Source organism: Oxyura jamaicensis, unplaced genomic scaffold (assembly GCF_011077185.1).
Source record: "Oxyura jamaicensis isolate SHBP4307 breed ruddy duck unplaced genomic scaffold, BPBGC_Ojam_1.0 oxyUn_random_OJ71775, whole genome shotgun sequence".
Classification (NCBI taxonomy): Eukaryota; Metazoa; Chordata; class Aves; order Anseriformes; family Anatidae; genus Oxyura; species Oxyura jamaicensis.
The window spans coordinates 236,386-249,846 of NW_023310688.1; the positions used below are offsets into that span (position 1 = coordinate 236,386).

Genomic DNA, 13,461 nt, shown 5'->3' on the forward strand with positions numbered 1-13,461 from the left:
GAGGTCTCTTCCAACCTAGAAATTCTGTGATTCTGTGATTCTGTGATAATACAATCCAACTCATGGGCTTCTTTCACCCAGTATTAAATCCCCTTGAGGTACACACCGGACCTCCCCATTCTTTTGCATTACCCACCAAGCGCATCCAGGTCCTTGAGCAAAAGCAATTCCACGAATGGGTTTGCCTTTTCCTGAGGCAGGAGTAGCCCAGACTGTCTTTCCCAGCATGTTTCTTACATGCACTACAGGAACTTTATCCCCTTCTACAGTACGTAACAGGTTTGACTGGGCGGGTCCAGCTCAGTTAGCAGATCCCCTAGTATTGATTAACCAGGTGGCCTTTGCCAAATGTGTATCCCAGTTTTCCAAGTCCCAGCACCCATTGTTTTCAGTGTAGTCTTTAACAGTCTGTTGTATCGCTCAACTTTACCGGAGGCTGGTGCGTGATAGGGGATGTGATACACCCACTCAATACCATGTTCTTTGGCCCAAGTGTCTATAAGGTTGTTTCGGAAATGAGTCCCATTGTCTGACTCAATTCTTTCTGGGGTGCCATGTCGCCAAAGGACTTGCTTTTCAAGGCCCAGGATAGTGTTCCGGGCGGTGGCCTGGGGCACAGGATATGTTTCCAGCCATCCGGTGGTCGCTTCCACCATTGTAAGTACGTAGCGCTTGCCGTTGCAGGTTTGAGGGAGTGTGATGCAATCAATCTGCCAGGCATCTCTATATTTATATTTCAGCCATCGTCCTCCATACCAAAGAGGCTTTGACCGTTTGGCTTCCTTGATTGCAGCACGTTTCATAATCATGAATCACCTGTGCTATAGTGTCCATGGTCAGGTCCACCCCTCGATCACGAGCCCATCTGAATGTTGCATCCCTACCTTGATGGCCCGAGGTGTCATGGGCCCATCGGGCTATAAATAATTCACCCTCATGTTGCCAGTCCAAGTCCACCTGAGCCACTTCAATCTTAGCAGCCTGATCCACCTGCTGGTTGTTTTGATGTTCTTCAGTAGCCCGATTCTTGGGCACATGAGCATCTACATGGCGTACCTTTACAACCAGGTTCTCTAGCCAGGCAGCAATAACTTGCCACAACGCAGCAGCCCAGATGGGTTTGCCCCTGTGCTGCCAGTTGTTCTGTTTCCATTGCTGTAACCACCCCCACAGGGCATTTGCTACCATCCACAAATCAGTGTACAGGTAGAGAACTGGCCACTTTTCTCATTCAGCAATATCTAAAGCCAGCTGGATGGCTTTTACTTCTGCAAATTGACTCGATTCGCCTTCTCCCTCAGCAGCTTCTGCAACTTGTCGTGTAGGACTCCATACAGCAGCTTTCCATCTCCGATGCTTTCCCAGGATGCAACAGGACCCATCAGTGAACAGGGCATATCTCTTCTCATTTTCTGGTAGCTTGTTGTACAGTGGAGCTTCTTCAGCACGGACCACCTCCTCCTCTGGTGACATCCCAAAGTATTTGCCTTCTGGCCAGTCCATAATCACTTCCAAGATTCCCGGGCGACTGGGGTTTCCTACTCGAGCCCGCTGAGTAATCAGTACAACCCACTTGCTCCATGTAGCATCAGTTGCATGATGTGTAGAGGGGACCCTTCCTTTGAACATCCAGCCCAGTACTGGCAGTCAGGGTGCCAGGAGTGTAGTGGGCCTCAGATCCTCTGTATCCCCGACTCCAAAACCCTAGGAGTCGACCTCGAGTTTCCCCAGGTTCTTTCTGCCAGAGGCTCCAGGTGGGGCCGTTCTCCCCGGCTGTGGTGTAGAGCACATTCTTTACATCTGGTCCTGTTCGGACTGGCCCAAGGGCTACTGCATGAACTATTTCCTGCTTAATTTGTTCAAAGGCTTGTCGTTTCTCAGGGCCCCATTCAAAATCATTCTTCTTAAGGGTTACTTGGTAGAGCGGGTTTACAATCAGACTGTAATTTGGAATGTGCATTCTCCAAAACCCCACAACACCTAGGAAAGTTTGTGGGTTTTTTTTGCTAGTTGGTGGAGACATAGCTGTTATTTTGTTGATCACATCCATTGGGATTTGATGACGTCCATCTGCCATTTTATTCCTAAGAACTGGATCTCTCGTGCAGGTCCTTTAACTTTATTTTGTTTTATGGCAAAACCGGCCTTCAGAAGGATTTGGATTATTTTCTTCCCTTTCTCAAAAACTTCCTCTGCTGTGTCACCCCACACAATGATGTCATCGATGTACTGCAGGTGTTCAGGAGCTTCCCCCTGCTCCAGCACAGACTGGATCAGTCCATGGCAAATTGTAGGGCTATGTTTCCACCCCTGGGGCAGCCGATTCCAAGACTCCCCTCCAAGTAAAAGCAAGCGGTGGCCTGCACTCTGCTGCTAGAGGGATGGAGAAAAACGCATTAGCGATATCAATTGTGGCATACCACTTGGCTGCCTTTGATTCCAGTTCGTACTGGAGTTCTAGCATGTCCGGCACTGCAGCACTCAGTGGTGGTGTGACCTCGTTCAGGCCACGATAGTCCTCCGTTAGTCTCCACTCACCATTAGACTTTCACACTGGCCATATGGGACTATTAAAAGGTGAATGAGTCTTGCTACTCACTCCTTGGCTCTCCAGTTGACGAATTAGCTCATGGATGGGAATCAGGGAGTCTCGGTTGGTGTGATATTGCCGCCGGTGCACAGTTGTGGTAGCGATTGGCACTTGTTCTTCGACCCTGAGCAACCCCACAACAAAAGGGTCCTCTGAGAGACCGCGAAAGGTAGACAACAGTTTAATGCCCTCTGTCTCTAAGGCAGCTATGCCAAAAGGCCAGCAGAACACTTTTGGGTCCTTGAAATATCCTCTTCTAAAATAATCTATGCCAAGGATGCACGGAGCATCCGGGCCAGTCACAATGCGGTGCTTTTGCCACTCATTCCCAGTTAGACTCACTTCAGCCTCCAATACAGTTAACTGCTGGGATCCCCCCGTCACTCCATAAATACTGATGGGTTCTAGCCCTTTATAGCTTGATGGCATTAGAGTACATTGTGCACTGGTGTCTACTAAAGCCTTATACTTCTGTGCGTCTGACGTGCCAGGCCATCGAATCCACACAGTCCAATAAACTCGATTGTCCCTTTCCTCCCCCTGGCTGGAGGCAGGGCCCCTCTAGTCCTCGTCAGAATCTTCGTTCCCGTGTTTATAGGACCGCCTGCTGGAAGTTGGAGCAGCAAACTTTTCAGAGAACCCCTTTTTCCCGATTGTTTTCTTTTGCAACTCACATACCCGTGCCTTTAGGGTCGCGGTAGATTTTCCATCCCATTTTCTCATGTCCTCTCCATGGTCAGGTAGGTAAAACCACAGGGTGGCACGGGGTGTGTACCCACCATATCGTCTTCCTTGCACAGAAGGGCGCTTACCCCTAATAGCTGAGACATGGGTTTGTACAGGTGGGGAGGAAGATAAGTTATCTTTTAGTTGATGGATGCTTTCAGAAAGTTTCTCCACAGCCAAGACGCAGGCCTGTAGGGAAGAGGAGAGACTTTCTTTATACTGCCGGAGTTATTTAGCCACTTCATCCACTGTGGGTTCCTCATTCGCTTTCCAGGCCATTATTGCCAATGAGCTGGCATATGATGATGGTGCACTCCGTACAAACTTCTGCCGCATGCGTCGTGTACACTGGACATCATCTGGATCTGTGGGTGTTTGTCCATTGTCTGGGTCCTCATAAATCACCGCCCGCACTGCTAATTCCCTCAGGTACTGGATTCCCTTCTCCATAGTGGTCCACTTGCCTGGAAGACATACAAGTTCTTCCTTGTAGGGATACCTTTCCCTTACAGCGTACAGGAGACGCCTCCAGAGGCTGTGAGATCGTGCTCCATCTCCAATTGCTTTGTCAATGCCTGCATCTCTAGCAAGGGATCCCAGCCGCCTGGCTTCCTTGCCCTCTAATTCCACACAATTGGCTCCGGTATCCCAGCACCGGAACAGCCAGGTGACAAGCTGCTCACCTATACAGCAACTGAAATCTTTTCGCACATCTCGTGTGGAATCATGGTTAAGTGAGAAGGGGCATGACTTAATTACAATGAGCAACCCAGGTTTTGAAGGACCGTAAAAAAGATGTAGGCCCAGGGTTGATGACCGTGAGTGATATTACAACTAGAATATGCGGAACTATGTGTAGGAGGAGAGACGACATCACTCCGCGTGAACAACACTGTCGTACCAATCATATTAGTGCTAGAGCCACGTGCACAGAGAAGCTAGATCAATCGTAAGTTGTTGCCGGCGTGTGCTGTATTTAGTTGTCTATATATACTCTGTTAGAACATGCAATCAAGGAGGACGATTATACTCGCATCGAGGTTGCATCGTTACTCCGGGTCACTCCCATTCCAACATTCTGGTAGCAGAGGATGGTTACTCGCCAGATAGTCCAGCTCGACTGAGTTCTCCGAGACTGCCATAAGCAGCAAGAGGTGGGGAATGGGAAACTAAACGGCTGGGAGGAGTGCTGCTTGTGTGCATATTCAGTGCAGACACGGACCTCGCCTCCCAGGGAAAAGCGCAGCCATGGAGGTGGAAGCTGCAGCAACGTTGCTCGTAGGAATACTCTCTAAGAGAGGTATTGAGACAACGGGAAAGAAACTGATCAAATTGATCAAGTTAGGACAACGATGGGGACATTTTAGAGAGACCTCCTTGCTGTTCTCTGTTACGGAATGGCGAGAATTTGGGAATACCATGTGGGAAAGGACTATAACGGGGGATTCAAAAAATGAAAAGGAGGTGAAAACTGTCCGCAAGGTGTGGCGTACAGTATTAGAGATGTTAAAAGCCATGAAGGCGGAAAGGGAAGTAGCCTGTGCCGGTGCTCGAATGCTAACCCCGGGGCTGGCCCCTACAAAATCTGGGGACTCTGAAAGAAAACCTGGGAATCTTGCGCGCATTTTCGGACTTCCTGCGGTAAAACGAATGACCGGGGCTACGTGCAAAACTATCGCTGAGCTCCGTGCAAGCATCGAGGGCAAAATCTCTAGGGCGTGTCTATCGCGCAATATGAGGAAGTCCCGCCGGACATACCATCGAGCGCGGAAAAAGCGGAAGTTGGCGGGGCCAGGTCAAAGCAGAGATCTGAGCCGCTTGCGGAAGCAACACCCCAGGACGCCCAGGGGGAGATGTCCTGCACCGCCCACAGGCGAGGGAGGAGAGGCGTGCCGACCTCCGCCTTCGGCTCCGCTGATGCTCCCGCCCGCCCGCCTCGGCGCCGGCTGCTTCGTTTCTCCGGTTTGAGCGCCCGCCATGCGTCTACTGCTGCGCCCGGGCCCGCCGCCCCGCGGGCCACCGCTCGCCGCCGCCCGCCGCCGCTGCTGCTGCCCCCCCGCCACCCTCCATACCCGGGCCGGCCCCCCCTCATCCCGCCAGCCCCTCTGCTGGCGCTGCCGCCGGCAGCTTGGTCAAGGATGCGGGTGGATCCCCTGAAAAGGCAGCCACAGACCTCAGCAGTGAATACGAGAAACTCAATAAATTCCAGTAGCTGAAAATAGTTTTCAAAGAATATGGTGCTGTAGGGGTTTCATTCCATGTTGAAATTTCATTAGTATCTCTAGGAATCTTCTACCTGGCTGTGTCAAGTGGTGTGCATATGACTGCAGTTCTCTTCAAACTTTGTTTCAGTGAGTCATTGCTGCAATCTAAAAGGGCTGCTGGTACAGGCACATTTGTGTTGGCATATGCTATTCAAAATTGCTTGCTCCAGTATGAATCAGCATTACTATAGTTTCTGTGCCATTTATTGTCCGATACTGGTGGAAGATTGGTTTCTTCAAACCTCCTACCCCAAATCTGTGATAACTTCTTATGGTTTTTACTCGAGAAAAAAAAAAGGAGGGGGGGGGGTGTTGCTCAGCACATTGAGAGGGCACATTTGAGACATATCCCAAAGGAAACCTGTTTCAAAAATTTAAAGAGCTGTTATTTTTGGTAGAGCAGCGAGTGCACCTGTATTGTATTATTCACATGCAGAGCCACACCATGTTACCCGGTATTTTTGCAGAGGGTAACACACACGCTGACCAGCTAATATGACCCTGACTGCCCTGGTGCCTAAGGTGCTGGAGCAAGCATGGTTATCCCATGCCTTTTTCCAAAAATCTGCCAAAGTCTTGGCAAAACAATTCACTATATCAATCACTGATGCCAAATTGATCGCCCAAACATGTCCTGACTGTCAACAACATGTTTTGACCCTGTCTTTAATGGTAAACCATAGGTCTACAGTCCTTACAGTTATGGCAGACCGACGTAACACATATTCCAGAATTTGGTCCCTTGGAATATGTTCACATATCGGTAGATACTTTCTCTCATGCTATTTGGGTGACAGTTGCGATGGGTGAAACTAGTTGCCATGTCCAGGCTCACTTCTGTGTGGCTTTCGCAGCGCTGGGCATCCCAAAGGAAATAAAACCCAACAACAGCCCCGCATATGGTAGTCCCTCCCTTCAAACCTTCCAACCTTTCTTTCAAACTTGGGGTATCTAACACAACACAGGAATTCCTCATTCCCCCACGGGTCAAGGCATTGTTGAGCGCACACATTGCACCTTGAAAACACTGCTAAATAAACAAAAAGGGGGAGACACCCAGGAAACACCACAGAACAGGTTGGGAAAGGCACTTTACTTAATGAATCACCTAGCATTACCCTTTCCTCACAAAGAGGTACCACCCATAGTAAAACATTACAAAAGTATGAATTCCGCACTGTCGCGGGTGCCACAATCAGAGCAGGCCTTAGTGATGGTAAACAATTTAAATACAGGTCTTTGGGAGGGACCCCAGCCTCTAATAACTTGGGGTCGAGGGTATGCTTGTGTCTCCACAGGTCACGGACCAAGATGGATACCAACAAGGGGGTAAGGCCATGGTTGGCCTCCTCCTCACAATCGCCGCTGCCATCGGTTATTGCCAGCCCTGGGTCTCCATCCAACCATGCCTCAACATCGGGGTCACCCTCGTCAACATGACAGGACAAGAAGCGATGTGCCTGTCCCTGGCTAGTGCTAACGACCCGTTTACAACATGTCTGGTGGGGAGTGTGGGGTCAATGCCACACTCGCTCCTTATTGCAATGCATCTCTTTGGTGTAATTATACAAAACTATAATAGCATCATTCCTTGTGCCAGGAGCAGCTCTGCTCGGCTGCGGGATCGACTGTGGAACGGACGCCCCTAGGTGCACCCCGAGCATTTTCCTCGGAGGGGTCTCCACTCTCAGCCGCTCACCACGGGAGTAGACAAGGACCTCCTGAAGCCGCGGACAAATTATTTTAAGTGATATTTTCTTGTGGTATGAATGAAAAGTGCAAGACGCCTCTTTGCGTGAGTGTGTGATTGTGCTGTGTGAGTGAGAAGCAGCATCGCTGCGAAGCACCATCCCTAGTGCTTAGTGGCTTGTTGACTGATGTAGATTCTAGTAGGCACACTACTTTACAATCGTAATTCTGCATGTGATTTTCACCTTGTTGCTTATTGTACCTTGCTTATTGCCATGTCTGCAGTGCTTGATAAAATAATCTATAGAAAGCGTTGGGTTGCTCAAAAACAAGAAGGGGAAATTGTGGAGTCATGGTTAAGTGAGAAGGGGCATGACTTAATTACAATGAGCAACCCAGGTTTTGAAGGACCATGAAAAAGATGTAGGCCCGGGGTTGATGACCGTGAGTGATGTTACAACTAGAATATGCGGAACTATGTGTAGGAGGAGAGACGACATCACTCCGCGTGAACAACACTGTCGTACCAATCATATTAGTGCTAGAGCCGCGTGCACAGAGAAGCTAGACCAATCGTAAGTTGTTGCCGGCGTGTGCTGTATTTAGTTGTCTATATATACTCTGTTAGAACATGCAATCAAGGAGGACGATTATACTCGCATCGAGGTTGCATCGTTACTCTGGGTCACTCCCATTCCAACAATCTTGTAGCTCACGCTCATATAGGTTTTGGCTAGATACTGCTGTTATTGTGACATCTTCATCTTCATCCTCCTGCTGCTCTGATGGCCCGGCCTCGTCTTCTCTACACCTAGACCTAGCAGAAGACTCTCTGCGTTCTAAATGACCTGACTCTCTACCATTTTTTCACTTTGGTTACAGGTGCAACCACCACTGACACAGTTTGTTTCCCTGGCTCAGCCTTGGGGCCTGTTTTAGGGCTTGGAGTGGCTGCTGGGTCTGTCTCAGAGGTTGAAGTGGCCGCCGGGTCTGTCACTGGGGTTATACTGGCACTGAGTGCAGCTCGGTAAGCATAGGCCAAGCCCCAGCATGTTGCAGTGATTTCTGTATGTCTGGTACTGCCAGGGTGATGGCACACCTTTTTCAAGCACTCCACCAGTTTTTTAGGATTTTTCAATTGTTCAGGGGTAAATTTCCAAAGCACTGGAGGTGCCCATTGCTCTAGATGCCTGCCCATATCCTCCCACTCTCCCTGCCAGTCATAACTATCCTGCCTCAGGACAGATCTCTGGATGACACTCTTAAGTATTTGTTTAACCTTAGACAAAACCTGAAGTGCATTTAGGAGACATAACAATGAGAACATGCTGGTCTAAACATCCCAAGGATATTCGAAGTTTTGGAAAGCTACCATAACTCGCCTGGAGGAGAAGAAAGGGCGAGTGAACAAATGGGAAAAAACATTTTCCCCTGACCCCTCCATAGATTGTCTCCCTGAAGAAAAAGCATGAAAAGTGTAATTATTAATAGTTTGTGAGGTAGGGTTCCCAAAGTATGGAGTTGATGACAATGCTGAATACAAATACCAGGTTAGTCTCATGGCCGGTAATTTTATCATATCGTAAGCCAGTGTTACACAGTACAGCAAAATAATAACCTTGTACCAACTCCCAGCAGTGAGTGATAAGCAACACGACAGGGAACACATACAGTAAGTAATGTGCTATATAACTCATTTCAGAAAACAGGCACAGCAGACTTGAGATCACAAAAATCGGCATTGTGATTAGTAAATATTAAACTGATGAAATGTTTATCAGAATTTTGTTTTAATACACTCTAGTCAGATCTGTCGTTATCTCAACCCTTCGAGCCCTACATTGGGTGCCAAAAGGACTGTTGTGGTTTAACCTGGCCGGCAGCTGAACACCACACAGCCATTCGCTCACCCTCCCCCCTCCCTCTCTGGGATGGAGGAGAGAAACGAGAAAAACTGAAGCCTGTGGGTTGAGATAGAGACAGTTTATTAGGACAGAAAAATAATAATAATAATATGTACAAAACAAGTGATGCACAATGCAATTGCTCACCACCCGCTGACCGATGCCCAACCTATGCCCAAGCAACTCCGTTTCTAACTACACTACACCTTTTTATGAGGGAACAGTCCCAAATTCCCTCAACTAGGAGACTGATCACAAAGTCAAATGTGCACTTTTGATTTCATGATTTAAACATCTCCCCTGATTTCCTTCAAACCTTTCAATGAGTTTTTGGCCCAACATCACAGAAAAAAATGTTAGATATATCTATTTGTGGCATGCTTATGAAAATAAATATTCAGGAGTGGGCTTTTAAAGGAAGACTGAATATAAGTCCTCATTAACATCTATCTCAATCTAGAGGCAAGCCATCAAATCATTGATTGGGTTTTCAAACCTTATCCAGGAGGTTAAACAACCAATGGGAAGTTTTTAAGCCATTAGCTTTTAACCTTGGTATTCAGTCTGAAGGAGTTTATTTCTACTCTTCAGGAAATTTTACCACTGAAACCTGTGCTGAGTTGTTGAATCCCCCAGAGATGTTAAAAATGTTAGCAAGCTTTTGTGTGTGGGCGGAACAAAATATTTCATGAGAATATATTTAGCTTGGGGATCAAGAGCAGCGTAAAGAAAAATTAATGTCCTTTGAAAGTATAACCTCACTGCAAACAGAAACACAACTATAGAGATTTAAAATTTCCATACAGGTATTAAACAGTATTATTGTCCCATTCATCTAGACTGGTATTTCTATTACAAATCTCACCTCCAAATTCAGCATAGCTCAGCTTTCCAATTTGTACTTTGTTGAAATATAGCATAGCACACAGTATATCAGATTTCTTATATCTAGATTGAAAGACTATATATTTTTTCCACTGTTTGTTCAACTTTAATCTGCTATTCATTTTAAAGATCAAATTTACAAATGTCTCCATGTTTCAACAGCTTCTTCTTCTTATTATTTTCTAACTGAATTAAGGTTTCCCAATCCCAGATTAGAAGAGCTGATGTGTAGCCACACTATGCAAAGATTAAAATATCTTCCTCTGTAAATAAAAGACTCAAACCACAAGCAGAAACCAAAGCATGAGAACTGCTTACACATGACCTACATCAGCACAGGGCCATGCAACTGCTGCAGACACAAGATGAACCTAGAGCTTACCTTGAGACCAATGTTAACACAGTCCGCATCCAAGATGTTGAGGATTCGGGAGGTGAGACCATCACCTTTGTCTCGGGCCAGCCAGCACTTACAGACAAAGTTGTACATGACACCTTTGGTGGGTACAACAATGGTGAGCTCTTCCACCAGCCAGTAGCTCTCAGGGGTAGCACTGTCATGCCCCATCTGTGAGAGTCACAGGGAAAGCACCTGCTGGTTAAAGGGAATTTCTTCAGAGGAGAGGCCCTGATTGGTAGCTTTAACCAGTGATGAGGGATTAATGACATTGACTACATACACTTTCATGTAAACCAATTCCACAGTGGAACAGAGCGAGCTGTGAAATAGTTTGTGCTATTCCTGCTCAGCAGGCAAGACATCAGTCTACAAGGTAGCTGATATGGGCAAGGAGGTTCAGGTCACCTGCTGCCACTCATGAGGCAAAGCAGGACACTGCTATCCCCAAATGTAAGCAGAGGGATCATGAAATAGGCAGACTGCACTGACCTACATGAAAACATGTCCATCCTCTTACTACTTTACTTCAGCCCCTCTGACCACTGTTGGCTAGTCTCTGGAGACAGCTATTTCCATCTTTCCAACCCCTTCCACTGATGTAGCAACACTTAAAAGTGACTATCCAAAGCTTCATAGACAAGATGAAAGATGCAGCTAGGCAAACACCCACATGTATTGTTCAAGCACGTCTTCCCTCACAAATCCATGTTGGCATAAGTTGACTGCATGTATCGGGCTGTTTCTCTGTTTTCTCCTATTTCCTCAAACTGTAAAAGCTAGTCACAAAAGAAGAAGGGAAAAAAAGGGAAAAAGAAATTAACGGTTGATCAAATCAAATTGTACATATATGGTACATATATGGTATAGAAGTGCATCAAGTAGGTTGTGAACCTGTAGCACTCAGCCAATGAGGAAACAGGGTGTCAGGTAATAGGGAAAATAAGGTTATGATAAACTTTTACTGTGCGCTCCTGCTTGCATGACGCCTGCCATTGCAATTGCGAATAAAATAGCTTCACAGAAGGTCCTGTCTGAAGAAAATTATTGTTTTCTCACATACCTTTGTTCGATAAGAGAAAAAATACTAAAGCTGGTTTTAAGAACACAGTGTAAAGTGCCTGTAACCAATAACTTACATTACTTATTTTCATGTCAGCACGTCTATTAAAGTGCACCAGTAGCAAATATTATATCTGTAGGTTTACAAGACAGGTACAATGGGCCCCTTTCAACTTCATGCTCTACTGTTTCTGCTTTCACTGTAGGATATTTGCCACAGGAGGATAATGCCAAACTAAAAGTGGCATCATACTGCAAATCTTACAATCCTACTAAATCCCACAGTCTACTGCCTGGGTTATACAGAGGGCTCCTGGAACCTTAATTCCCGTGCTATGCTGTTTTCACATGGTAATTCATATTCACAACCTCCTGCCTTCTTCCAGAAGCAGCCAAATGCCAAATTTGAGAACAAACTGTTCCTCATTTTTCCCGAGTAGATAACTAGCAATTTTCTTCAATGGCCCTGAACACTGCAATTCTCTACAAGGAAAATATGGACTGGTTCCATGGCAACCAAGGCAGACTGACACGTGGATATCATCACTGGGATGTGAATGAACAAGAAGAGACCTTCCAGACACAGGGCACTGAAGGAAGGAAGGCACAAAACTGTCGGAAAAGGAAATGGTCCCGAGTAACGATGCAACCTCGATGCGAGTATAATCGTCCTCCTTTATTGCAAGTTCTAACAGAGTATATATAGGCAACTAACTACAGCATGCGCCAATAACAACTTATCATTGGTCTAGCTTCTCCATGCACTTGTCTCTAGCTTGTTTCCTCATTATCTCTAATTCAAGGACGTGGGAAACAGCGCAAAGCCACCTGCGAATTCCTTTCCCACAACTCCCCCTTTTCATTTACAACCAACCAAATGCTTTCTATATATTTTTCTATCAAGCCCTGCAAACATTACAATAAGCAACAGGGTGAAAATCACATACAAATTATGACTGTAAAGTAGCGTGCCTACTAGAATCTACACCAATCAACAAGCCACTAAGCACTAGGGATGGTGCCTCACAGTGATGCTACTTCTCACTCACGCAGCACAATCACACACTCACACAAAGAGGCCTCTTGCACTTTTCATTCATACCACAAGAAAATATCACTTAAAATAATTTGTCCGCGGCTTCAGGAGGTCCTTGTCTACTCCCGTGGTGAGCGGCTGAGAGTGGAGACCCCTCCGAGGAAAATGCTCGGGGTGCACCTAGGGGCGTCCGTTCCACAGTCGATCCCGCAGCCGAGCAGAGCTGCTCCTGGCACAGGGAATGATGCTATTATAGTTTTGTATAATTACACCAAAGAGATGCATTGCAATAAGGAGTGAGTGTGACATTGACAATTTGTTTCATGGTTTGGTTTTTGCCCATGTAATTGAACCTTACACATGATGTGGCTGTTATACTTCCCAGGATACCTAATTCCTGTGGCTCTAGGGGCACTCATAGGAAGTAGACAGTCCAATCTTTATTATCTGCCAGGATCCCCATCAGACATGTTGTAAACAGGTCATTAGCACTAGCCAGGGACAGGCACATCGCTTCTTGTCCTGTCATGTTGGTGAGGGTGACCCCGATGTTGTGGCATGGTTGGATGGAAACCCAGGGCTGGCAATAACCGCTGACAGCGGTGATTGTGAGGAGGAGGCCAACCATGGCCTTACCCCCTTGCTGGTACCCATCTCGGTCCATGACCTGTGGAGACACAAGCATACCCTCGACCCCAAGTTATTAGAGGCTGGGGGGGTCCCTCCCAAAGACCTGCATTTAAATTGTTTACCATCACTAAGGCCTGCTCTGATTGTGGCACCCGCGACAGTGCGGAATTCATACTTTTGTAATGTTTTACTATGGGTGGTACCTCTTTGTGAGGAAAGGGTAATGCTAGGTGATTCATTATGTAAAGTGCCTTTCCCAACCTGTTCTGTGGTGTTCC

General features: G+C 46.8%; 1 pseudogene; it reads right to left on the bottom strand.

Moving 5' to 3' along the window:
* Positions 1-13,461, bottom strand: part of LOC118159714 — an 85,776-nt pseudogene that overhangs the window by 68,494 nt on the left and 3,821 nt on the right.